This window comes from Cynocephalus volans, chromosome 1 (assembly GCF_027409185.1).
Source record: "Cynocephalus volans isolate mCynVol1 chromosome 1, mCynVol1.pri, whole genome shotgun sequence".
NCBI classification, from domain to species: Eukaryota; Metazoa; Chordata; class Mammalia; order Dermoptera; family Cynocephalidae; genus Cynocephalus; species Cynocephalus volans.
This window is the reverse complement of record NC_084460.1, coordinates 250,142,396-250,167,343: the sequence shown is the minus strand read 5'-3', so window position 1 is coordinate 250,167,343 and position 24,948 is coordinate 250,142,396. Positions and strand designations below refer to the sequence as shown.

The following is a 24,948-nucleotide window of genomic DNA, read 5'->3' as shown; positions in this document are numbered from 1 at the left end:
CGTGGAGCAGTGCTTCAGATGGGGCAGTTATTTCTAAGAGCAGTGGGAAGCTACTGGATGGTTTTAACCAGGGAAGAAAGAGCCAACTTATATTTTTAAAAGATATCTTGGGCTGCTGTGTGGATATTAGATTGTTATGGTACAAAAGCAGAAGCAGGGTGACTAGTTACAAAGTTATTGAAGCAACCCAGGAGAGTAATGATGGCACCCTGGTCTAGCAGAGGATTGGGATGAAGGTCATCAGAAAGAGATCTGAGATATATTTTGGTGACAGAGCACAAGAGACTTGCTAATAGATTGTGTGGATGGAGGGGAGATAGAGAAGAATCAAGAAAATTCTCAATTTACTAACAGGATATCATGCTGTTTACTGACTGGAAAAGTAACTGTATGATATCACTTTTGGAGGGAAGGTCTACAGAGAAACAGGCATGGGGGAAAAAGTCAAGGATTCGCTTATGGTCCTTGCATTAGGATACATTAAGTTATGGTAACAATAACCACAAAATCTCAGTGACTTAACATAACAAAGGTTTAATTCCTACTCACCCCACATGTTCAGCACAAGTCAGCAGGGAGCTATGCTCCACAGAGTCCCTCAGAGACCCAAGATGATAGAGGCCCCACCATGTTGTAGGTGCATCAACTAAATCACAAATCTTCCTCGGTTGCCAGAGAACAAGAGAGAGACTAGAGAATCATGCCTGGGATTTTTTTTTTTATTGTTTGTATTTGAGGTGTAGCATGGGCTTTTATTAAAAAACACTTGGGTTTGCATTTCACTGGCCAGGACTAGTCACATGACCCCAACTAACTTCAAGAGGACTATAGAAGAGCAAATGGAATATTTGTTAAGATTTCTGCCTCTGCCATAAACCTGTGTGTTCTGAGATGCCTATTAGTCATTCTTGTTTATTGTTTTCCTTTTGACACCATTCAAGATATTGAGATTTTAGTCAATACCAAAAGCGATTTTTTATCAAACCAACCACAAAGAACAAATGAGCTAAAACAATCATGCATTGGCTCATGTATTTCTCTGAATATAAAGTTTACAGAATGGCAGGTAACTTTATCCATCAAGATCTCAATGAAAAGAGATAGCACATTCAACTTAGAATAATTCAAGGATGATTTATTGACGAAGAGCATTTTTTTGTTTTGTTTTGTTTTTTTTAATGAAGACGTGGGTGAGTTGTGGAGAACCACAAAGCATACAGTGCAGGAACCTGAGTTAGTAACACAGGGTTGTTACAACCCCAAGAGCCAAAGAGAGGAGAGGAGGAAGCATTTATCAGATCCCTGAAGGAGAGAGTGATGCAGAGAAGGCTGTCTTGAGAGAAGTATCTTCATTCAAAGGAAATCTCACAAAGAGGAACCAGAAGAATAAATATCCTCATCCTTCCTATATTGTAAATTAATGGCATGAATATGAAAGATTACATGTATACCATTTTAAATAACAGTGTATACTAAAACTAAATTTATAAAAGTTGTCTAAGCACTTTGTAGAATTCAATTGTACTCATGCTTTTTTTTACCTTAAAATTATTTCAACCATTTATGCATTTGTTCAGGATCCAAAATAAAGTGTTTATTTAATTTAATATCAAATACACCAAATATTAATACAAATCACTCTACATACCAATATATTTCCCAGATCCCATGTGCATACCTACACATACATATATGATTAAAGGAATTATTGACAAAATGCTTGATGGCTATAAGTGAAATGAATAAAATGTACACAAATATTCTAGTGTTCCCCAATAATATCATATGGTCAACTATCAGACAAATTTCATTGGAACAAAGGTTATACTGGACACAGGGAGGGCAAATGGAAGCTTACTGAAGTAATATGAACAAGAATTGATCTGAGCCAAGGAAAATGAAAATTTGAAAGCCAAGGTGGCAAATGATAAGGGGACTTCCAAAACATATTAAGAAAAATTGTTTAAAATCAGTGATTCATTGGCTATGATACTGGATTTTGAGGGATCTGTAAGATACAAGAATCTAAGATGATACCAAATGTTGCATTATTCAGTGATGAAGTCATTTTTACACATTATAAGCATGAAATATCTGTGAAGTATCCAACTGGAAATGCCAAAGGGGCAATTGTTTTAGTTCACAGCCAGGCAGCTAAAATATTAGGTCCAAGTATTAATATGTGATCAACTCCTTACCCATTCACCACACTATCATTTTTTTTAAGTTAAATACTTTGAGCAAGATATTTATTGCTATTATACCAAAGGATACTTATTATAGCATAAATATTACGTGTTGGTAGAAATGGTTTTCAGCTTATGATGGATTCAGACATTATTCATCCTTTCCTGTCCTTTGCTGCTTCGAACCAGGATTTCAAAGAAGAGATACAGTTTTAAAACTGGTGCTTGGATGTTGGGTGAAGTTATAATCTATAGTCCTTGATTCCAATGTCTCCAACTGTTTCTTTGTTTGGATCAAAGTCATAGGTCTGCAGAATTGAAAGGCTATCACCAAAATAAATACCTCTGGCCATTTATTCAGCCCAAGAAAGTGATGCCATCACTCTTTGGATCGCCAACCAAGGAGGTAGTGGTGAAGAGAGCTTAGCCAGACTTCAGGCAGCAGGAAGAGATGGGGTGGGCAGGATCCATTATGACATAAATTGACATCAAAACTGGTATTGACTGCAAGGAGTTAGGGTTACCAATAACAGATGTTTTGGGGGGAAATAATAGATCCATTTTCTTCTTTTTTTGGCAGAGATATTTTAGAATATCTCTTTGGACTATGAATTTGAAATATTTCTCTGATCATAAATTCAGTTGGATGTGTTACTCAGAATGGCAGATGCCATGTTTGTGAAGTGCATGTACACGTGTGTGACATGCACCCACATGCAAACTAGCATTTGAAACAGGGCTTGAAAACTACACCAACTGAATGTGGTAGGTCCAAAGTTTAGCTGAGAGATTGAAAATATGAGTTTAAAAATCATGCTTAGTAACAATTGAAGTCATGGGCAAATATTGTCCCCTAGGGAGCATGCAGAGAACAAATGGCTGAGATGGAATCTTAGGGACTGTTGCATTTAACACATATTATAACTGAGAACACCATTACACTAAGCCAGATGGTATTCAGACTCCACAACAATATCTTTTATGTACTTTTGACACCTAAAAACATTAATAAGGTTAACTAAAACAAGCATGAAATATAACATTTATCGATATTTGGAATAACCATCAGATGGATCTCTTCTCCCTTCCCATGATCCCAGCCTTGCTTGAGATTGCTCAGGACAAGGGGGTGGGGGGCAGGGTTCTTTTATATGTTATTTATTACCACTGCACTGCCTCATATGTTTTGAGTTTCAATCAGCTTTATCTCTGCTCTTTTCAGTGGATCACGCCCTCTCTAGTGAAAGGGTAGAAAGAGGAGAGAAAGAATCTTACTATCTTCCTTTTATGGGTTCTTCATTATCCCCTCTGTTTGTTTTTTCAGGCCAGAGAATCACTTCCAGTATCTTTTAGCTATTTACTTTTTCCTAGCTTCCCAACCAGTTCTCTGAACAATTCCTTCACAGTGAGTCTTTCAATCACATCCCATATTCGTACACTATAATTCCAGGAAGTAGGAAAAGAAAATCCATTTTTTCCTCCAATTTAAGATAAAAGGTAAAGTTAAACCATTTCCCCAAAAAATCTCATTATTGCTCTGCACCACTTCCTGCCACTGCAGACAGAGCTGATGCAGGGCTCAGAGGCAAGATGCCAAGCCTGATGCAGCAGGGGAAGGAAGCTATGTCTGGAAAATCCCCGAGTACTGAAGAAGCTGAGAATTAGGAAACTGACAATTCATGACTAATCTATGAATTTTTTACTACTCTCTGAACATATTTATCTCAACCATCTAGCTCAATAAACAAATACTGTGTGTTACAGTTAAGGTTTGTGGTCTAAAATTTACTAATGGCATCATTACCAGTTTCTATAAAACTCAAGTATAAAAGGGTGCTTGTCGGCTGGCTGCTGTTTTGAATACATCCAAAGGAAACTTGGTTCCTTCCTTTTGACCATCTTTTTCACTTTTCTACTCCGACTTTCAGCTCTGGTTAACCAATCTCAGCTGATCTTTTTTCCTAAAGGCAGAGGAGAGGAAAACAGTAGGAGCTTGTGCCTCTGTGCAGTCATCTACTATCAACTGAAGATCTGGCAGACACAGAAAGGGAAATCAAGCTGCAGGGTCTTTGTCTGACCTTCATCATTCCTATCTATTTTAGGTCAGAAAAGGTTTTAGAATTTAGGGCTATTTTATGCAGCAAATCATAAATTCTGGGAGGGTTATGCAAAACCACTACGGAAGACTTCTGAAACAACCAGGTTCATGTAGTAGCCTGTGACCGTTTTCTCCTCTTCCTTTAGTTGTTCAAAGTGTTCACAAACAGTGTCATATCTGAATGCTAATAATCTATAAAAATACTCTCTATTTCTAATGATGACAAAAATTTTATAAAATCATAAAATTCAATCATGATTGAAGAGTTCCCAGAGGGAAACTATCTGATATAAGTAACACTGGATGAAAAGACATACAACATAAAAAAATAAATAGAATAATCTTGGACATGTACTCTAGTGTAATCTTTGCTGGTAATTTATGAAGAATAATTCATCAGGAGTTCTGATTTCACTAGGACATACCCAGTTTTGATTATCTTTATGGTGTCTACCATGGACTGAATTGTGTCACCCCAAAATTTATATATTCAAACCCGAATCCCCACTGAGATGGTATTTAGAGATGTGGTCTTTGGGAGACAGTTAGAGTTAGATGAGGTCAAGAGGGTTAGTTGAGGTCAAGAGGAGCCCTCATGATTGGTTAGTGGCTTTAGAAGAGGAAGAGAGATCTCTCTGCCATGTGAGGACATAGCAAGAAGGTGGCCATCTGGAAGCCAATAACAGGGCCCTCAGTGAATACCTAATAACCTGGCACCATGATTTTGGACTTCCCAGACTCCAGAACTGTGACAAATTTCTGTTGTTCAAACTACCCAGTCTATGGTATTTAGTTATAGCAGCCTGAGAAGACATACAATGACCAGGTGAAAAAAATAACTATCTTAAAAAAACAATAACCAAATGGCCAAAGATAATTAAAACTGTCCCCCAAAGTCACCCTAATTGTGCCTGGATGAAAAGTGTCATAATTTTTTTAATTTTTTATTTTTGCAAAGCAGGAGACCACGAGACTTCCCATAAAGAAAATCAGCAAACTTGACTGGCTGCCTGCCAGGCACTAGCAAGTCTACAAAAATGAAAGGTTTAATTCCCACCCTTGACTAGTAGTAGAGAGAGACAAGGATTTATTAATAATGTGTTGACACATGCTATTAGAGAAGTGGGTAGACAAAATGCCCTCAGAGTGCTGGAGAGAGCAACTTTAAGACTGGCAAAGATGACTTATAATGTGGACAATAAGAATGAGGCAGTCTTTGTCAGGCAGCAACAAGAGAAAACCACTGAGACAATGAAGAAAAGCTTGACCAACTATAGCTATTCAAGGACCCTGAGTGAGGCCCACTGAGGCATCTAGATACCATCCACTCCATCCTCCATACCTGTCATTTTGCAGATATGAAAAATATAGTTCCAGTTGCCCAAGTTTATATACTACATCCATTAAGTGAGGTTTGAATGAGCTTAGATAAGTTTTCTCACAATTTTCAATTTGGCTTCTGTTGAAACTTTTGCAATTCTTTTAGCACATTCCTGCATTTGATGAAGTAGTCCTGCTAAATGCTTTGTTAATTTGGGTATCTCACTAGAATTCTCTTGAAACACAAAGCAGCTTAATAATGTCATTGCCTGTTCTGCAGAAAGGTCATTGCAAAGGCCATTCAACATCATCCCAGTTAGAAGGAGCTCATCAGCACTGCTGATCTCACAGGCCACTCTTCCATCTCTCTATGACATCAGAAGAAGTGGCAGATCCCAACCTTCCTAAAACATATACATCATCTCTTTTCCTCAATGCCATTTAATTCATAAACAAGCTCTGTTAACTTTCATCAAATAAACATATAGCAAATCCAACCACTTCTTTCCATTCCACTAACCTACCATCATCTTTCACCCAGATTGTGCAATAGCCACCAAACACATCTCCCAGCTTCATCCCTTGGCCTCCCACAAGCCATTCTCCCCACAGCAGCAGGAATGACCTTTTAAAAATATAGCACAATCCCCTGCTTAAAAATCCCCAATGCAATTTCAGTGCACTTAAAATAAAATCCAAAGTTCTTTACCAAGTTTACAAAGGCTTGTGTAACTTGGCCCCTGATTATCTCTCCAGTCTGTTCTCATATCACTCTCCCTCTTGACCTCCCTGTTTCTCCAACTTGCCCATCAAGCATATTCCTGTATCAATACTATGGTACTAGTGTTCTCCTCTCAAGATCTTCTTCTCTTTGATCTTCACCTGGCTGGCTTCTCCTTGTTATTCAGATCTCAGTTTAAACATCAGCTCTTCAGAGGGGTTTTCCTGATCCTACAACCTGTGACAAGCACCCTGTCATTGTCTGTCATACCGCCCTGCTTTAGTTCTCTATAGAGTATTTGTTGCTGGCTGACATTTTTGCTTGCTTGTTTCTTTATTTATTGAATGTAAGCTCCATGAGAGCCAGAACTTATTTGTCTTATTCATAGCCACATCCCCTGCTCCTAGAAGAGAGTTTGGCACAGTTATTCAAATACATTTTTTAAATAAATGAATAAATAATATCATCTCAGAACACTAAAGGTGTCTACCTTAAGAAATATATCCCTTTAGTCTGCCATGATACTAGAAATTTCTACAATTAGAATTGTTTCAATGAATGAAAGAAATCTATTAAAACCTATTAAAACATGAACATTTTATGTTGTCTAAGTAAAATGCTTACTAACCTAGAATTACTCATTTAAACTGTAATATAATTAGTTTATTAGTCCTAGATAAAAACATTTGTTTCAACAGAATGTGATGTAAGAGAAAAGCAAGGACTGTGGAATTTGGAAGTTACTCTCCAGAAAGAAAAAGTAGCATGACGGGAAAGACCTGGGTAGCAGGAGTGCAACAATTCTGCACATAAATTCTGCTCTAAGAAAAGTGTATGCACTGGGTAATGAAGATAACCCAGGAGCTCATAATTTTACATCACCTTTTTTTCTCTCAAGCATTAAAGTACTCCCCTGGTTATGCTCTCAGGAATCATCTACCATCTCTGTGAATCAGTCAGGTTGTGCTGTCCCTTCCAATCCACTAAAATGAAAAATTTAGGACACTACTACATGGTTAGTCACTGCTGGACTTGAGAGTAAGCCACAGCTCTTCAAGCTGCCAACCCATTCTTCTGCAATGCCCATTTTGAACAAGTAGGTTAGAAAATTCTCACTAAAACTCTATGAGCTAGTAAGATTATCATATTCCATGAGTGATGTGAGAGGGGTGGTGTTTGGAGGGAAGCAAATTATAGGGATAAAAGTATTTGAGGAACATCAATAACCCCACAACTATCCTCCTTCCCTGATCCACCCACCTCCAGAATGTTGCTTACATATTTTTTCCCTTATTTTTGTTGTTGCTGCTTACATATTTATAAAAATTAATTTCAATTCATTTTGAAATCATTTGTTAAACATTCAACAAATATTTATTGAGCATATGTGAAGTGAAAAGCATTGGCATTGCTCTAAGTGCCTGGGACATAGTAAAAAAGAAAGGAAAATCCCTTTCTTTATTTCACCTTATTATATTAATATTGAAAATTCTGAAAAACCTTAATGGCAAAATGCATTTTTTAAGTTCATTTCTGTGTCCTTCTTAGATATTTCCTTTCCCCACTCCATTGCTGAATGAATATTTGTTAAAGTTGTGGAGCAAAATTAAGGCTATTGAGGCAGACATAATTTTATGAAGTTTTATTGAGAGCAAAATATGAGGATCGACCCAGAAAACATAAACCAACAAAGTTGGGAAGTGCTCTGAAGCCTATTACAAGCTGGAAAGATTTTTACGGGAAAGTTTGGGAAAGAAAGGTATATTTCCCATATAGGAGTTGTCCCATTTTTATTGGTAGGTAAAATGCAGAAGTAACAACTATTGGTTACAGATTACAGCACACAAGCAAAGATGTCTACATGCAGAACAAGTGTCTATGTGTAAGATTAGCAGTAAACTTTTATGTTTGGGCTAATCTTAAAAATAACTTGGCAGCTTACTCAGAATTAGCAGGCTATATATAATTAGTACACCAACAATTTTAAGAACTTACATGAATTATTCATTTAAGAACAGGATGTCTCACTCAAGTCATGAGGCCCCCCTTCAAGGCAATTGATATTTTTTAGAGAACTGCTTGTGCAGCGAGTCAGCTACAAGTCATCAGAATTAATGGAACTGAATGGAATCGGATAGAATTGAATGGAATGCTACGTGTTCTGACCCCACACCGTGTACCCAGGTCATGTTTGTTTTGCGCTGCTTAGGGCATAGGCAAATCCTGGAAGAATGGCAAATGTAGCAAACAGCTGAAAACATGAGGCGGTGTTTCTCATAGTATGGTCTTTAGAACACAATCATCAGAATCATCTAGGGTTTTATAAAAAAATTAAAATTCGAAAACCCCAACCCAGTTCTACTGAGTCAAAATCTCCTCGGGAAGTCTGCAGGCATCCAGAATTTTAGGCACACTGAAGTTTGAAAACTATTATTTTAAGCCTCGAATTAGAACCAGAGACAATAGAACAATGTACTCCTCTTGTTCTGAGACTGCTAAATCTAATTACATTTATAAACGATTTGTTGTGTCACTTCAATTGACTCAAGTTCAATTTTTTGTACTTGATAGAAAAATAGTAAAATAAAACAAATGCAGCTACTTGAGATAAGGCTCTGAAGTTCAGATGTGTATCAGAAGATTATCAAGCATCTGATTGAGCTATTCGTTTTTGTGGAAGTTGTGCAAAGGTCAGACAGCATTTTTCCAGAACTTTCTAGTGATGACTGACTTTGGTTCTTTTATTTTGTCTGAACACTTAACTGAAATAATGGCAGCTTTTTGGTCCAAACATCCCCTGATGATTATTCCAATTTTCTGTTTGACTTTAATGCTGAAGATCTGGCTGATTTGTGCCAAGTAAATATATTGCTATCTTTTTTTAATAATATAATTCCAATTATTACAAATTTAATTGCGAAGTTAGAGCTGTATTTTATTAATTAATGGCACTTGTTTTTCCAAGAGAGGGTAACTTGCATTATCTGGTGATTTTTACATCAATTTATTTGCACTGACTTTTTTTAAATGTAATGTAGATCCTTTCAAACTATTTGTAATCTCATCAAGCCATTTATCTAATGAAATACTTTAAATTACTTCCCCAGATAATGTCAGACCATAATGACATCAAAACAGTACTATCATGTAGTCCCACTGGATTTTTATTGAAATCTTTCCTTTGAATATACTGAATAAAAAGGAAGACTGCTTCTATGGGTTGAAATATAATTCTCATGAGAATCTATTAAGAACGAGTTCTTCCTGTCCTTTTAATATTTTTAAAAGAGTGTGTTCTGTGTTAGTGTTTATTACGGTTATTTATTTAAGACTGAATATTTTCATACTGTCCAAATTTATTTCCCTGTACTCTGAGGAAGAAACCACTATTCATAGCCACAGAAAATACTTTTTTCAGTATCCAATACTAGTGTTTTGTTTTTACCATGAGCACACATAGGTTCAAATTAACCTGTATAACCAGTATTCTTTCACAGATGAATCTGCTTTATATGCTAATTCTTTCTATCACTTCTTATATTGCAAGTGAGATAAAAAAAAAAAACCACCTCCTTCCAAAATAAAGTCATCTACATTTAATTTATTGATTCTAATATAACTTGGTAAGGGGAGGTGAAGACTTGAAGCAATTTGAACGATAGACTTTTTAAGTCTGAATTTCACAGGGTTTAGAGTTATCTCCAGAACAATATCAGCAGCCAGAGTTTTAGGAAGAAATAGTGGTATTGGCTACATAACTTCTATACTCACAGTTCATGCTCAGCCCTGTGTAAGGATTTGTATCCTACCCTATGCCTTATTCTCACCCTTCGTCCCAAAGTGAGCTCCCTGTTAGGCCAGGAGCTTCTAGGACATGTAATGAAAGACAATAAAAGGAAAGGATCAAATGGCTATGAGAGCAATCTAAAACAGTCAGCGGGTGTTAAGGAAATTAACCTCACTAGGATTCAATCAGTGTGACCAAGAGAAGATGGGAAGGAAGTAGTCCTTCCCTCCTACTCTCACACAGATGGACAGATATCATCAGGATACTTTTGTAGGAGTTGTCAAGGGACTCCAAAGACTAGTAGAGCTGTCAGTAGCATATACAGTCCCATACATTTTAGGTCAGGTGAGTTGAATAAGTGCTTTTTGGGTATTTTGGTTGGAGGGAAGAGAAAAGTTGGCATATTTAGCAAATAAAAATACAGGACAACCAGTTAAATTTGAATTTGAGATTTAAAAAAATGAAAACCTGTTTAGTATAAGTATGCCCCATGCAATATTTGGGACATACTCATACTAATAATGTATTCATTATTTAACCAAAGTACAAATTTAATTGGGCATCCTGTATTATATCCGTAAGGACAGTATCCTACAGGTCTGGGAGATCTTAAGCCTCCCATTGGAAACTAGGAAGGCAGACAAGGAAATGGAGACTTAGAGAGCCTTGGAGTTATAGAAGTAACAGAGAAGGGCCCCAAAAAGATAGGGGAAGGGTCCAAAAGAGAAAGTGGAAGAGTCGGTAGCTTTAGGCCCAAAAGAAAGATCAAGGAAACGAAGTACCAAGTAGGAAGGATATCCTACCTCCTCAAAATAGGAAGAAGACGAAACTGAACATGGAGATCCATTTGGTTTGGGAGAGAAATGATTGGCCTAGAGGAGTCAATCACTTAATTTCTAAATATTTTAGAAATTAAAGAGCATAATCTTAATCTGCTCACTACAGAGGGCAGTGTTGCCACAGAATTTGGGGCAATATCTCTAACACTGTCCACCTGGAACATACTTTATAATCATAAATCCATTCTAAGAAAAATATGTAAGTTTCACTGCTTCCCTGAAGCTTGCCAAGCCTTCTTCCTGAGTAGTCAGGTGAGATATCTCTCATGAACAAGCTCATGCAAGCTTTCTATTCTTAAGTAGCTTTTTTTTCCCCTAGTTCTTCCTATCTGGTCCCAGGAGAAATCTGCTGGATAGAAATGTATTATTATACTTTATATTTTTTAAAATCATAAATTTTATTTGAAGTTATGAGATCCATGTGCTACCAGTTTGAATTTTATTTAAATTATCTTCCATCTATAAATTTCTAGCTTTTTTGTTTGTTTCAGTACTCTGTGCTTAGATAGTTAGAGTTAAATTCTTACAAGTTTCAAAATTTAAATGTCTGTATGTTCAGGCAAATGACATTATGACATTCTGATCTTTTTTGTAATTTTCTCTAAGAGAATATTTATAAACTTTGGTAAACAACAAGTTACAAAAATCCTTTTTAGCTAAAATATTATGCTGTTATTCATCATTTAATGATCTTAATAAAGATCAGTTTTTATTAATTTATTTTTCTTTTATCTCACCACAGAAACATTGCCAGAGACAGTATCTTGCCTTACAGGAACTCAAAATCAAGGGAATGTTAATATATGTTGTTAGATTACTTTTATTTTAATGCAAATAAGGAAACTTGTTATATGAGAGAGACAGCACTGCAGATCAATTAAAAGCCAGTCAATAAATTGTGCTGGGAAAATTTTTCCTTTGGGGGAAAAATATTGACTACCTCACACCATAAACCAAAATCTATCACAGATGTACTGAAAACTTAAATGTAAAAAGACAAAACTTCCAAGTTTTCAGAAGAAACTTTAATAGAATATCTTCATGCCTTCGGGATAGGGAAATATTTCTTAAACAAGACAGGAAAAGCTAACACAAAGGAAACACTCAACAAAATGAAAAGAAAATCTACAGACTGGGAAAAATATTTGCAAACCACCTATCTGATAAAGGGTTAGTATCCAAAATTTGTAAAGAACTCTTACAACTCAATAGCAGAAAAAGAAATAAACTGATTAAAAATAGGCAAAAACCTGAACAGACATTCCTCCAAAGAAGACATAAAAATGGACAACAAATAAATGAAAAGGGGCTCACCATCATTAATCACCAGAGTAATGCAATTTAAACCACTGTAAGATATCATCTCACACTTGTTAGGGTGGTGTTATCAAAGAGACAAAAGATAGCAAATGTTGGCAAAGGGGTAGAGAAAGGAAGCACTAGTACACCATTGTTGGAATGTAGATTGGTATAGCCATTAGGAAAAACAGTATGGAGGTTCCTAAAGAAATTAAAAATAGAACTACCACATGTCCCAGCAATCCCTGTTCTGGGTATATACCCAAAGGAGATGAAATAATCACCTCAGAAAGATATCTGCACTCCCATGTTCATGGCAGTATTATTCACAATAGCCAAGATATAGAAACATCCTAAGCAACTGTCAGCAGACAAATGGATAAAATAAAATGTGATATATATGCATCACATTTATATACATATATCACATTTACATATATATGTATATCACATTCATACATATATATAAATGTGCATATAAATTATTCAGCCTTGAAAAAGAAGGAGATCCTGAGGCATGTCAGAAGCCAAAATGGTGCACAGGTATTCTCCAGGCTGCGGTTGGCACCTTGTCATTATCTGAGCAGGGTGTTTTGTAAGTGGCTCTGGTAAATGCTCCGCCACCATAGCCTGGCATCAGAATATCCGAGGCTGTAACTACGATGGAGATTTTGAAGATGATGATTTCTACAGCCAGTCTGTAGAGGATGATTACTGTATTCCACTATCAACAGCTGCTCAGTTTATTTACTCATGATGTGACAAACCTTCAGTCATTGAGCCTGTTGAAAAATATGATTATGAAGATCTGAATCTTCCAATTGTCTTTCAAACCATCAGCTAACTGGAATTAATCAAGCTCATCTTTACTCATGCTTTGATCACATGAAAGAGGATCTTGGAGATGCAGTGCCAGATGAAATATTGATTGAAGCAGTCCTGAATAACAAGTTTGATGTGCCGTATTAGTTTGCTTCTGTTGCTTATAACAAAATACCTAGAACTAGCTAATTTAAAAAGAAAACAAAATTTATTGCATAGAGTTTCAGAGGCTAGGAAGTCTAAAGTCCAGGGAACACATCTGGTGAGGGTCTTGGTGGTGGCAACAGTGACCCAAGGGTCTCACATAGCAGAAAATGGCAGGGCAGAGAGAGACTAACCTCTAACATGTTCTACTTTTAAAGCCCTCAGAACCACTCCCCTAACCACCATTTTTAATCCATTCATTACAGCATGGTCCTACAACATATTCACCTCTTCAAGTCCCCACCTTTCAATTACTATAAAAAGATTTCACACCCTCACAGTTACAGTGGGAATTAAGCTTCTAAAATATGAATTTTGGCAACACAATTCAGTCAGTCCACAGCATGTGCAGAGGGCTTTGTCAGTGGTTCTGGAACAAGATAACAAGCAGAATTTGAAAGACAAGAGTAAGGGAACAATATTTACAGGAAAGATAGCAAAAGGAGTCTTATTTTCTGCCTCTGAAATTTCAGCTGATAATATTCAAAGTTCTTATGCTCAATCTGCAAATCATTTGGACTGTAGTAGTAAACCCATTGATTTTTCTAGCTCAGTAGCAAAATATGGATTATATCATAATTCTCAGTTCCAAATCACTATTTACTCCATAGAAAAAGAAATTTGGCAGACCTAAAAGTGAAAAGAAACTAGAACCATGTAAGCTAAAAGAGCTTTCACTAGCTGACCTAACTCATTAATATGCCAAGAGATTCCTGTAAAAATCAGCCATCAGTCAGATTTATCACCCACAGATGGTCTGGAATGTCTACTTTCAAAGAATCTAGATGCTGATTTGTTAAGATCTCATGCATATGAATGTGTTTCCAAAGATGATTCTGTGTTCAAAGGAATATCGGACTTGAAGTCCATAATGGTAAAGAGTAAAACACCTAATAATTCTGTTCTTATTCAAAATAGTTCACTACCTGATTTTCAAAACATTCCAGTACAAAACAGCTTAGGAAGTTTAAATAATCCTTTGCACTTAACTAGCTCATTGGAAAATATGACTCTTGATCATTTAAATGCTAGAGAAAAGACTGAAGTTGGAAGTGTTTCTTTTGTTGAACAAAGTGCTTGAACAAAGTGTTGATCAAAGAGTTACAGTTTTAAAAATGTCACTTTGCAGTTTTCCAATGTGAAAATCCATCACTAGCTGAATTGTTTCAGGAACACAAGGAAAACAATCTAAGCCAATGCTTTACATTATCTGATATTTGTAACCTGTCACCTGCCAGTTTCACAGATCTAAATCTGGGATCCTTTCCCATGGCACAGCTAGCAAATTGCTGGGATATCAGAATTAACAGGATCTCTACCATCTTTGGCATTTCATAAAGGTTCTCCCACAAAATCCTTGAGAATTTGTCACTTTCCGATTTGATTGTAGAAATAATTGATGTCGACAACTCTCAGATTAAGAAAGATCCTTTTGAGCTCAGTTTATCTGAATTGAGGTCTCCTGGAATAGATGCAAATACTGATCTTAGTGTCTTTATAAAAACCCAAGACTTTGTTCCAAAGCCAATAGTAGACCAATCAGTTGTTTCAACAACAGGAACTAAAGTTCTAAGTTGAAAGTTCAAGAAAAATTCCTATTTTGCTAAAGATAATAAGAAAAACAATAAAGGCTTTTTAACTAGGAAACCACCTTTTTCTCTCTCTTGGACCAAGGCTCTTGCTGCTAGACCTTCAGCTTTTGCTTCAACACTGTCTTTGTTATCCACTGAGAAGCTGCAAGCGACACACCCTTGACCTCTATAAGACGTTTCTTTATAGTGGAGAAGTTCAAGATGTAAAGGACAAAGACATAAGTCCTCTGTAGCAATAACACCATTTGACTTCAAATCAGCGTCTCCTGATGACATCGTAAAAGCTAATCAAAAGAAAGCATTTACTAGAGAATAGTAACAAAAGGAAACTTGATTACTGTTGTACAGCTTTTTATTTTTAATTAAAATCAGTATAGGATCAGTTTATACTATGAGATTCAAGTCGGGGTTTTTATATTCAAAGTGTCTTAAAATCAGTTGATAACTCTAGTCGATACGTACTTTTCACTGAAATTTTTTTTATTCTATGTTCTTTTAGTGATAACTGGCTTTATTTAAGTTGATAGCCTACAACAACTACATTTACAAAGTGCATATGGAAACTTGATATTTTGAAATCAAACCTTAGATATTTTTGTGTGAAGCATTCAACTTTATAAGTTTTTACAATGAGATATTTTCTGCTATAAAATATTTTTGTACTTTGTTCTTAAATGAGAATGCCACTACTTGGGGTTATTATAGTTTAGTGTGAAGATCATTCTTACATGTGACACAGCATAGCTGAGACATAATTATATTTTTAAAAATTATTGATATCATTCCAGGTTTAATTATTTTCTGTAAGTGAATACTAAAATTTTTCTATTAGAAAATCTTAAAATTCCTGACTTATAAGAGTACTACGGAAATTGTTGAAATACATTTTTGATGATAATAAAATGAAAATCTTTTAAGGGACCATGTAAATATAGAAGTTGTATTAACACATAAATTATCTTTATGCATTTTCAAAACCATTTATCCTAAACATACTCTTTAAAATAAACATATAGAAAATGAAGAGAGAGGGAAAAAAAAAAAAAGATCCTGTCATCATTTGCCACATGGAGGACATTATATTAAGTGAAATAAGCCAGACACAGAAAGAAAAATATTGCATGATCTCACTTATATGTGGAATCTAAAAATAAAAAGGTCAAATATAGAGAGATAAAAAATAAAACAGTGGTTACCAGAGGTGGGAGTGGGGGAGAAAATGGGGAGATATAGATCAAAAGATACAAAGTAGCAGATACACAGAATGAACAAGTCCAAAGATCTAATGTACAACATAAGGACTATAGTTAATAAAGTTGTATTAGAAATTTTTGTTAAGTAGTTAGGTTTTAGCTGCTCTTGTCACCAAAAAAGTAACTCTGTGAGATGATAGACATGTTAATCTGTTTCATTATAGTAATCACTTTACTATCCATGTGAGTATGCACCTCATAAGATCATGTTGCAAACCTCAAATTTACATAATAAAATTTATTTTTAAAATAAAACAAAATTAATTTTTAAAATAAAATAAATGTTTGTTGCAGCTCTATTCACAATAGCCAAGATTTGGAACCAACCTAATCATTCATCACAGATGATTGGATAAAGAAAATGTGGTATATATACACAACGGAATACTCAGCCATAAATATATATATATATATGTATATATATATACAGTATGAATATATATATATAAATTTTATATATACAAAATTCTGCCATTCACAGCAACATGGATGAACTTGGAGAAAATTATGTTAAGTAAAATAAGCCAGGCACAGAGAGAGAAATACCGTATGTTCTCACTCATATATGGAAGCTAAAAAGTTGATCTCATACAAGCAGAGAGTAGAAAAGTGGTTTCCAGACACTGGTAAAGGGAGGAGAAAAGGAGGAACAGGGAGAGGATGGTTAATGGACACAAAATTGTAGAGAGATAGGAAGAATAAAATTTACTGTTCTATAGCAACATAGGGAGACTATAGTCCACAACAAATTACTGTATAAGTTCAAGTAGCCAGCTGAGAGAATTTCAAATGTTAAGGTGACAAATGTAAGAGGTGACAAATGTTTGAGATGATAGAGAGTTCAAGATGGCGGTGGCTGCGGCGGTTGGCGCGGAGTAGCTGAGGTGGAAAAGGCGGCCACTGGGCCTCAGGCAGCCGGGAAACTTGTGGACTTTCCTCTCGCTATCTCTTAAGGGAGGACCGCTGCTGCTGGCCGGTCGTGGGGGGTGACCGCCACTTTGCCCCCGGCAGGAGAGGCTGCCTCACTTACAGGTAACAGCTTTGAAGTGTGGAGCAGGAAAAGAACTGTTTCTTAGCTGCAAAAGCGAATCTCAAAACAGGGAACACGGCGCCAGGGCTGCTGTGGATGCAGACAGGATCCCGGAGGCCGAGGCCGCGCTGAAGGCAGCCAGCTGCCCTATGCAGGATTCGAGGTTTCAGGCTGGCATTAAAGAAGATTCCTGGGAGCGCCCGAGCCGCGCCGCGACTGAACAGCTCGAGGTGGCAGCGGCCGAGAATGGGGAAGGTGCAAACCAGAGACAGAGAGCGAGCACCCTACCTGGCACAACCCTGTGAGTGACCCCCTGGTCCAGCTCTGTTGGGGGGCAGATGCCCACCTGGCTCCCGCCTGCACCACCAGGCCACTCACCGCCCCAGGGCTGCCTCCATTTTCCCAGGTCCGGGCATCTCCGCCCAGCTTGGCCATCACTGAGCCCTCCCACTTGCTTGGCCTGGCGCGGGGCTTTCCGGAGCCTGGGGGCCGGCCTCCCATCACACTCTCTCCGTGGTTCTCTGGCGGGGCTGGTGGTGGGGGGCGTCCCCGGCCAGTGTCGGGAGGGCAAGGAAGTACGGGCGGGCCGACTGTCACTCCACCACACCCTGGACTCTGCCCCGGTAAACTTCCTGTTACTGGGAGGCAGATACCATCTCTGCGGCCACCAGTTTGGAAAAAAGCCTAACAAATTTCTGGTTGGGAATAGTGTGGTAGGAGAGTTCCCAGGTCCACTTGAACCTGCCAGAGAGCAGGCTGCAGGCAGGCGCTAGACTCGGTTTATACTGGGGGGATACAAAGGTGAACAAGACCCGAGAAAGATCTACACAGTGCTACAAAGGCACCCAGAGAGACCGGTCGTCTGTGCCTAGCAGAAACCTGGTAGACTTCCTGGGTGAGGCGGTGCCGAGCACGGTCTTGAAGGCCCAGCTGATAGACGACGGTTGCAGAAGACACGCCCCAGCCCAGCACAGTGTGCACAGAGTGGGGAGACGTGCGGCCAGGGAGGCAGAGACTCGACAGAAACCACAGACCCGGTGGGGTCACCACTGCACAATCTAACAGCCTGGGCCAGAGCACACGGAACAGGGAGAAGTCCTGCACAGGAAGTGAAAGCTCAACAGAGATCACACACCCTGTGGTACATGATCCACCAGCCCAGCAGAGTCCAAGCTGACCAGAAAGGTGGCTCCCCAGAGAAGCCCAAGACCTGAGGCAACCACACACATAGGGCACTAGAGGCCAACTGAGCAGTCACGGACAGAGCCATAGGAAATTGGCAACCACAGCAACATCCTAGTTAGTCATTAGTCTCAAACCGGTGGACTGTGAAACCCCCTGCCACAATGAATAAACACCAAAAAAAAGATACCAGAAATACAAAAAATCAAGAAAGTACATCACCAAAAGTTAATAAATCTCAAACTCTAGATCCTATAGAACAAGAAGCCCTTGAAATGACTGAGAAGGAATTTCGAGTGATAATTCTAAGGAAACTGAATGAGATACAAGAAAACTCAGCTAGACATCATGATGAAATGAGGAAAAGTATACAGGATCTGAAAGAGGAAATATACAAGGAAATCAATGTCCTGAAAAAAAACGTAGCAGAACTTGCTGAACTGAAGAAGTTATTCAGCGAAATAAAAAACACAATGGAGAGTTTAACCACCAGGCTTGTCGAAGTTGAAGAGAGAACCTCTGAACTTGAAGATGGGCTGTTTGCAATAACACAAGCAGACAAAAAGAAAGAAAAAAGAATCAAGGACATTGAAGAAAATCTGAGAGAGATATCAGACAACCTTAAGGGATCAAATATCCGAGTCATGGGTATTCCAGAAGGGGAGGAAAATGGAGATTCCATTGAAAACATATTCAACAAAATAGTGGCAGAAAACTTCCCAGGTATAGGAAAAATCACAGATATTCAGATCCAGGAAGCTCAATGATCTCCAAACGTATTCAACCCAAAAAGACCTTCTCCAAGATATGTCATAGTCAAATTGGCAAAACTCAGAGACAAAGAGAGAATCTTAAAAGCTGCAAGAGAGAAGCGTCAAATCACCTATAAGGGAGCCCCAATCAGGTTAACATCAGACTTCTCATCACAAACCCTAAAAGCCAGAAAGGAATGGGATGATATTTTCAAATTACTAAAGGACAAAGATTGCCAGTCAAGAATACTCTACCCTGCAAGGCTATCCTTCCGAAATGAGGGGCAAATAGTATATTTCTCAGACAAACAAAAACTGCGGGAGTTAACTACCACACGACCACCCTTACAAGAAATCCTCAAGGGAATACTGGGTTTGGTTCCTGAAAAATAACTACCACTACCATAAAAACACAAGAAAAATCTAAACCCGTTAGTATAATAAAAATGGCAGTCATGAAGAGAAAACAAGCTAACAAAAACACTATCTACAACCTAAGGAACCAACAAACACAGAAAACAAACAGTAAATCAGAAAGCAAGGAACAAAAGACACCTAAGACAACCAAACAACCAATAAAATGCTAGGACTAAATCAACACCTTTCAATAACAACTCTTAATGTAAAAGGCTTAAATTCCCCAATTAAAAGACACAGACTGGCTGACTGGATCAAAAAGCAGGACCCAACTATATGCTGCCTACAAGAGACCCACCTCACCCATAAAGATTCACACAGACTAAGAGTGAAAGGATGGGAAAAGATTTACCATGCAAACAGAAAAGAAAAACGAGCTGGAGTGGCTATTCTTATATCTGACAAAATAGACTTTCAACTAAAAACCATAAAAAGAGACAATGAGGGACACTACTTAATGATAAAAGGACTGATCCATCAAGAAGACATAACAATCATAAATATGTACGCACCCAATGTTGGAGCAGCCAGATTTATAAAACAAACTCTATTAGACCTAAAGAAGGAAATAGACACTAATACCATAGTAGCAGGGGACCTGAACACCCCACTGTCAATATTAGACAGATCATCTAGGCAAAGAATCAGTAGCGAAACACAAGATGTAAACAAGACGCTAGACCAATTGGAATTGGCAGATATCTACAGAACATTCCACCCAACAACCTCAGAATATTCATTCTTCTCAGCAGCACATGGATCATTCTCCAGGATAGATCACATCTTAGGTCACAAATCAAGTCTCAATAAATTCAAAAAAATTGGAATTATCCCATGTATCTTCTCAGACCACAATGGATTAAAACTAGAAATTAATAACAAACGAAACTCTGGAAACTATACAAACACATGGAAATTAAACAGCATTCTACTTATGACATATGGGTCCAGGAAGAAATCAAGCAGGAAATCAAAAACTTTATTGAAACTAATGAAAATAATGATATATCATACCAAAACCTGTGGGATACTGCAAAAGCAGTATAAAGGGGGAAATCTATTGCATTAAATGCTCACCTCAGAAGAATGGAAAGATGGCAAGTGAACAACCTAACACTTCACCTTAAAGAACTAGAAAAACAAGAACAATCCAAACCTAAAGTTAGCAGACGGAAAGAAATCATTAAGATCAGAGCAGAACTGAATGAAATTGAAACCCAAAAACAATACAAATGATCAATGAATCAAAAAGTTGGTTTTTTGGAAAGATAAATAAAATTGACAAACCATTAGCATGGCTAACAAAAAAAAGAAGAGAGAAGATTCAAATAAAAATTAGAAATGAAAAAGGTGATATTACAACTGATTCATCTGAAATACAAGGAATCATTCGAGACTACTATAAACAACTATACGCCAACAAATTTGAAAATCTGGAGGAAATGGATAAATTTCTGGACACACACAAACTCCCAAAACTGAACCATGAAGATGCAGAAAATTTTAACAGACCAATAACAATAAAGGAGATTGAAGCTGTTATCAGAAGGCTCCCAACAAAGAAAAGCCCAGGACCAGATGGATTCACAGCAGAATTTTACCAAACATTCAAAGAGGAATTGACACCGATTCTTTACAAACTATTCCAAAAGATTGAAACGGACGCAAATCTCCCAAACTTATTCTATGAAGCAAACATCATCCTGATACCAAAACCAGGTAAAGATATAACCAAAAAAGAAAACTACAGTCCAATATCCTTGATGAATATAGATGTAAAAATCCTCACTAAAATACTAGCAAACAGAATACAGCAACACATACATAAAATTATTCACCAGGATCAAGTGGGATTCATCCCAGGGATGCAAGGTTGGTTCAACATACGCAAATCAATAAATGTGATACACCATATTAATAAACTCAAACACAAGGACCATATGATCATCTCTATAGATGCTGAAAAAGCATTTGATAAAGTTCAGCACTCATTCATGACAAAGACCCTCTATAAGTTAGGTATAGAGGGAAAGTATCTCAACATAATTAAAGCCATATATGCCAAACCCACTGCCAATATCATCCTGAATGGGGAAAAGCTGAAAGCTTTTCCTTTAAGAACAGGAACTAGACAAGGATGCCCACTCTCACCACTCCTATTCAACATAGTGTTGGAAGTACTAGCCAGAGCAATCAGAGAAGAGAAGGAAATAAAGGGCATCCAGATTGGAAAAGATGAAGTCAAACTGTCCCTGTTTGCAGATGACATGATCCTATATATCGAACAGCCTAAAACCTCTACAAAAAAAACTGTGGGAATTGATAAATGATTTCAGCACAGTAGCAGGATACAAAATCAACACACAAAAATCAGTAGCATTTATTTTCTCCAATAGTGAACATGCAGAACGAGAAATCAAGAAAGCCTGCCCATTTACAATAGCCACCAAAAAAATAAAATACTTAGGAATTGAGTTAACCAAGGAGGTGAAAAATCTCTATATGAGAACTACAAACCACTGCTGAGAGAAATTAGAGAGGATACAAGAAGATGGAAAGATATTCCATGCTCTTGGATTGGAAGAATCAACATAGTGAAAATGTCCAAACTACCCAAAGTGATATACAAATTCAATGCAATCCCCATCAAAATTCCAAAGTCATTTTTCTCAGAAATGGAAAAAACTATTCAGACATTTATATGGAACAATAAAAGACCACGCATAGCCAAAGCAATGCTCAGCAAAAAAAATAAAGCTGGAGGCATAACACTACCTGACTTTAAGCTATACTACAAAGCTATAATAACCAAAACAGTATGGTACTGGCATAAAAACAGACACACTGACCAATGGAATAGAATAGAGAATCCAGAAATCAACCCACACACTTACTGCCATCTGATCTTTGACAAAGGCACCAAGCCTATTCACTGGCGAAGGGACTGCCTCTTCAGCCAATGGTGTTGGGATAACTGGATATCCATATGCAGGAGAATGAAACTAGATCCATACCTCTCACCGTATACTAAAATCAACTCAAAATGGATTAAGGATTTAAATATACACCCTGAAACAATAAAACTTCTTAAAGAAAACATAGGAGAAACACTTCAGGAAATAGGACTGGGCACAGACTTCATGAATACGACCCCAAAAGCATGGGCAACCAAAGGAAAAATAAACAAATGGGATTATATCAAACGAAAAAGCTTCTGCGCAGCAAAAGAAACAATTAAAAGAGTTAAAAGACAACCAACAGAGTGGGAGAAAATATTTGCAAAATATATATCTGACAAAGGATTAATATCCAGAATATATAAGGAACTCAAACAACTTTACAAGAAGAAAACAAGCAACCCAATTAAAAAATGGGCAAAAGAGCTAAGTAGGCATTTCTCTAAGGAAGATATACAAATGGCCAACAGACATATGAAAAAATGCTCAACATCACTCAGCATCCGGGAAATGCAAATCAAAACCACATTGAGATACCATCTAACCCCAGTTAGGATGGCTAAAATCCAAAAGACTGTGAACGATAAATGCTGGCGAGGCTGCGGAGAAAAAGGAACTCTCATACATTGTTGGTGGGACTGCAAAATGGTGCAGCCTCTATGGAAAATGGTATGGAGGTTCCTCAAACAATTGCAGATACATCTACCATACGACCCAGCTATCCCACTGTTGGGAATATACCCAGAGGAATGGAAATCATCAAGTCAAAGGTATACCTGTTCCCCAATGTTTATCGCAGCACTGTTTACAATAGCCAAGAGTTGGAACCAGCCCAAATGCCCATCATCAGATGAGTGGATACGGAAAATGTGGTACATCTACAAAATGGAATACTACCCAGCTATAAAAACGAATGAAATACTGCCATTTGCAACAACGTGGATGGACCTTGAGAGAATTATATTAAGTGAAACAAGTCAGGCACAGAAAGAGAAATACCACATGTTCTCATTTATTGGTGGGAGCTAAAAATTAATATATAAATTCACACACACACAAAAACCGGGGGGGGGGGGCAGAAGATATAACAACCACAATTATTTGAAGTTCATACGACAAGCAAACAGAAAGGACATTGTTGGGGGGGGAGGGAGAAGGGAGGGAGGTTTTGGTGATGGGGAGCAATAATCAGCTACAATGTATATTGACAAAATAAAAAAATAAATAAATATTTTTTTATAAAGTTTGAGATGATAGATATGCCAATTATCCTTATATGATCACTGCACACTGTATAAATGTACCAAAATATCACATTGTACTCTATAAATATGTACAATATCATGGGTCAATTAAGAAAAAGTAAACTAAAAAGAAAAAAATTTCAGAGACAGAAGTAGATTAAAGGTTACCAGAAGCTTGGGGGAAGGAATAATGGGAAGTTGTTGCTTAATGGGTACGGAGATTATGTTTAGGTGACAAAAAAGTTTAGAAAGAGATAAAAGTGGTAGTCACACAGCATTGTGAATGTACAAATCTGACTTTGTTGGGAAAAAAAAAAAAGAGGAGTAAAAGCACCAATAACTTTTTTTAAAAAATAAGCTTGAAAACACTAAAACTAAAAATTCTGTTCATCACAATAGAATTTTTTTAAAAATTTTTTTAAAAAAAACACAAACCAGAAAAAGATATTTACAACACATGTAAATGACAAAAGACTAATTTATGGAATATATTAAGGATTTCTACAATCAATAAGAAAAGGACATGAACAGTCATTTCACAAAAGAGAGGACACAAATGACCAATAAAATATAAAAAGATTCTCAACCTTATTTATAATCATGGAAATGCAATTAAAACCATAACTAAATTCTACTATGGCAAAATTAATATTATGCTTACTATATTAGCAAAAAAATTTAAAAACTGACAAAATCAAGCTCTAACAAGGCTATGGAACAAGAAGAACCCATAAAAGGCAGATAAAGGAGTTTCAAGATGGCGGCGGCTGCGGCGGCTGGCGCGGAGTAGCTGAGGTGTAAAAGGCGGCCACTGGGCCTCAGGCAGCCGGGAAACTTGTGGACCTTCCTCTCAACATCTCTTAAGGGAGGACTACAGCTGCTGGCCGGTCGTGGGGGCTCAACACCACTTTGCCCCCGGCAGGAGAGGCTGCCTCATTTACAGGCAACAGCTTTGAAGTGTGGAGAAGGAAAAGAACTGATTCTTAGCTGCAAAAGCAAGTCTTGAAACAGGGAACACGGCACCAGGGCTGCTGTGGATGCAGCCAGGATCCCGGAGGCTGGGGCTGCACTGAAGGCGGCCAGCTGCCCTATTCAGGATTCAAGGTTTCAGGCCGGCATTAAAGAAGACTCCTGGGAGCGCCCGAGCTGCGCCGCGACTGAACAGCCCGAGGCGGCAGCGCCGAGAACACGGAAGGCAACAAACCAGAGACAGAGAGCGAACACCCGACCTGGCACAGCACTGTG

The 24,948-nt window shown here is 37.6% G+C and overlaps 1 pseudogene; it reads left to right on the top strand.

The window, feature by feature from the left end:
• The window catches only part of LOC134369459 (uncharacterized), a 78,887-nt pseudogene extending 63,703 nt beyond the window's left edge, over positions 1–15,184 (top strand).
• Positions 15,185–24,948: the final 9,764 nt, after the last annotated feature.